A 3,729-nucleotide genomic window follows, 5' to 3' on the forward strand; every position below is an offset into this window, starting at 1 on the left:
CTGTCATCCAGCCAGTCCTCAATCCACCTCACTGTCTACTCATCTAACCCACTGAAACCCTAATCTCTCATCAGGAGAGGAGGAGGGAACCCCGTGCCAAGCTCAAAGTCCAAGTGATATAAGCCTGTTTGCAGATGCTTTGTGATCATGGTGAAGCAGCAGGAGGGAGATGACTCACTGTTCATTATCAGCATCAATTTTAATTAAGTGGGCTCTGATGATTTCACTGTTGTTTTCAATAATCTTAATTAAATACTTAGTGATAATTAAGTTGTGCTAAATCAGCTTCTTTTAATTTACCATTAATTACCTTGAGATAGATCCTGAAGATGTGAATGTCAAGGTGCAATATTTCCTGTTACAGCCAGCAAGACTTTCAAGACGGGCCTAACGGGGGGATCTCACGCCACACATATAGCTAAAATACAACCTGTTGCTGGTGAGAGATGCCACCAGCCGGCCGACCCTGGATCATTTTTGATGATCCTGGATCATTTTTCCTGCCCCCAGAAGTGAGAAGAACCTTGCAGGCATCATACCAAGCAGAGGCAGAGCTGCACAAACGTGGAAGTGGAAGCTGTGACCGGTATTGTATATCTCCTGTACCATTGTCTCTAAGGAGCAAGCACACCTTCGCCTGTGCATTTGATGACTGCTCTCATACATCTTTCCTATCTTTCTCGCCTTCCTTATGGACACAGGACACAACTGCAAAACTGAGCGGTGGCTGCTCAACTACAAGCAGGACTGCAGAAGGAAAAGCAAGTCTGGAACCTTCAAATGCTAGAAGTACCTGTCCCTGCCATCTCAACTAGAGGAACAGCTCTGACATCTTCAAACAAGTACTACTGCTGATGGGGTAATGCGGTATGGGCGTGATTACAAGGCAAATATAGTGTGTACATATAATAATTGCTGGATAAAAATGTTTTCAGGAAAAGATTTTAAGTGGCTGGGCCTGATGGAGCTCTCAGTTGTGCCAGTTCTGCACCAATGAAACCTTCTTTCAATTTTACACCTTAGGGCATCTCATCAAGTCCACCCTGCACTTGGGAAGTTGTTCATTTTACAAAGAACTTTAGTGGCTGTGTTTTCCTCTACATAATGGGCTGGTGTGTTGCCAATAGTTTTAGACTAGCTAACACCTTCATGAAAACAAATTATACCTCTTGTGTTTGTTGACAGGTGAATTTATTTTCCCAGGCACCGTGGTGCTAGATTTAACAGCAAAGACCACTGAGCTTTAGAATTTGCAGTTTTGATTTGTAGGACCCAGCATCTCACAAACACCTGCACCAAAGGAGAAGTATTCAGAGTGGGTTGTGGCAGAAGCCCAAAACCAAAAAACTGTCTGAGCCCGGGAGATGTTAGCAAACATGTGCCCTCCGCTCCCACCCCAGAGCTGTGCTGTTCCTTTTCACGTGTTGTTGGTCTGGGTGCTTCTGGCACTGCCTCCACTCTGCTCTTTGGACACTGTTCCTGGAGGGCAAAGGTGCACAGCTGAACCTCACCAGCGCGTCCCAGCACACCAGCGCACTGGTTTCTTGTACTAAAGAATTTCCCTTTAGGTTAGAAAGACAGACGTTACTCAAGCACAGAATGCCTCTTTGCTGTTTTCTATTTCCCTTGTTCATTAATAGACAATGCTGCAATAGCAGTGGTCCTAAAACAGACAGGAAGTAGTAAAATTTTGGGCAATGGAATAATCTAAATCATTCACTTTTTAGCTCTTCCGCTGACTCCTTGCAGTTACACTTTGCAGCTCCATGGTGACTTGGTGTCAGTTAATCTTTTGCCTCTCAGAGGAACGGCAGATAACAGAGTCCCTGCTCCCTTTTCGGCGCTGCTACTCTGGAGGAGCAAGAAAGGAGAAAGAGCAGAAGGCCCCGGCTACTTCTTGCCAGGGAAGGGACACCCATTGCATGCACCACCTTTTAGGCTCAAGGTCTCTTCAAGATCACAAGACAAGAAGTTGCTTTCAAATAAACAGGGACTCTGTGATTTACTTTGAAACTGCTCTCCTGCAGCCTGAACACTTGCTGAATTATTCACCATAAAAGAAAGTTTCTTTTATAAGACTGCCGGTTAATTATTCACCTCCATAAAATGAGCACCTGGAGCTTTGTTTAATGTCTCAAGCCCAAGAATAGCTGTGATTGCATTAACAATAGCCCAAGTGCCAGTTCAAAAAAAGATGTTTTTCCAGTAGTAAAATATTCCACTCTCACACTTGGAGCCATTCATCTGGATCTCGTTGCTTGTACCGTATCACAGCAGCTGGAAAGATAATGAGCAACGACTAAGCCAAAACTTGGAAAGATACAGCTTATTTCACCTAAGTAGTTCAGATTTGAAAACATTTATTTATGTCTTTAGTTCACTAACACAAGAACTAATCCTGATCCCTCTGAGATGAATGGCATTCTCATTGTCTACATTCTCCTGAAGTTTCCCAGAATTTAGCCCCACAAAATATTAGAAATAATAATCTGGTTGGGAACAGGCTGTCTAGTTTCACGCATTCAAAACAAGTACCTCCGATACTGGCCAAAAAATGTTTTATGTATCTGGCCACTGGGGTGTTTCTAATTTGCATGGAAAACTTACCCCCAGGAGGCAGTATAAATTTTTAATCACAGGCAATCTGAAGCAAAGTAGCCTTGGATTGTATCCAAACTTCTCCCAAGCTGGGCAGAGGGTTCTGAGCTTGGCACTTGTTTAAAATCCTTCAGCCAACCGACCAGGCAAATGCTTACGCAACCTTGCGATTCCTGAATGGAAGTGGTTATTAGAGCAAAGTTACTATTATCAAGAGCAGCATCTTAACTTGCTAAACCTCAGATGCTAGTACAGAATGTTTCCGTAATTAAATATCAGCTCCCTTTCTGAGTCACTTTGGAACATTTGCTGTGAGTCAAACAAACAAAACAATAAGTCTGTGAAACCAGCAAACAAAAGATGTCTTTTTATCCCATGATCCATGGTTGTACCTTGACACATATTGGGGAGCGTGCTTTTAGAGTAAATGCTGAAGAGCTAAAATCACTGCAAGGTATAGTAACAACAATCATGTCCTAAGCAGCTGTTCAAATTTGCAGAAGGATTGAAAATACTCTCAATGCATGTAAAAAAGAAAAAAAAAATCAAAGAAAAAAATCAAAGAAAACTTCTGTATAAATATTTGGATTAGGATTTGTACTTGTTTCTGTTATAGTGAAAAGCAGGCCAAGTGAAGGCAAAAACACCTCTAAATTTCTAGTCTCCACCTTGATCAGTCTGTTACTAATTAGCATCTCAGTCAGTAATGATTTTTTTTCCTAATTTTTAGGCATACTTTGGTATGCAGCCAACTTCTCGGCGCAGAAATGCAGGAATTAGGTGTGCCGAAGTCTGCTGTAAATGTTTTGACAGCAACACATAACATGTCTCAGAGTGACAGTGAGAAGTATCGGCATGAACCAAGGTGTCTGGACAGCTCCCTGTACAGGGCTGACGAGGGGTGATCTAAGACTGGAACAATAGCTGGACCTGACGCTCGAGAATGAGGTGGTTGCTCACACGCTAACAAACAGGAGAGAAGGTTAAAGCTTCAGGACCAGTGGATGTCTTGATGCCTGGATGCTGCAAGCCGAGAACGACAACATTGTGGAGCTCTTGCAGAAGAGACCATTCCAGAATGGGGCTGCTCCTGGTTAGAACGGGGTCTACTTTGTGGAGTCGTCACAGATC

General features: G+C 43.0%; 1 long non-coding RNA gene across 1 annotated transcript; it reads left to right on the forward strand.

Annotated features, from left to right (window-relative positions):
• Positions 1-463: 463 nt before the first annotated feature.
• On the forward strand, positions 464-2,204 carry LOC112942303. The gene is made up of 3 exons (XR_003248367.1): positions 464-586; positions 702-859; positions 1,804-2,204. It is a non-coding gene; the product is annotated as an uncharacterized LOC112942303 (long non-coding RNA).
• Positions 2,205-3,729: the final 1,525 nt, after the last annotated feature.

Source organism: Nothoprocta perdicaria, unplaced genomic scaffold, assembly GCF_003342845.1.
Source record: "Nothoprocta perdicaria isolate Ctin4 unplaced genomic scaffold, notPer1 scaffold_124, whole genome shotgun sequence".
In the NCBI taxonomy this organism is placed as follows: domain Eukaryota; kingdom Metazoa; phylum Chordata; class Aves; order Tinamiformes; family Tinamidae; genus Nothoprocta; species Nothoprocta perdicaria.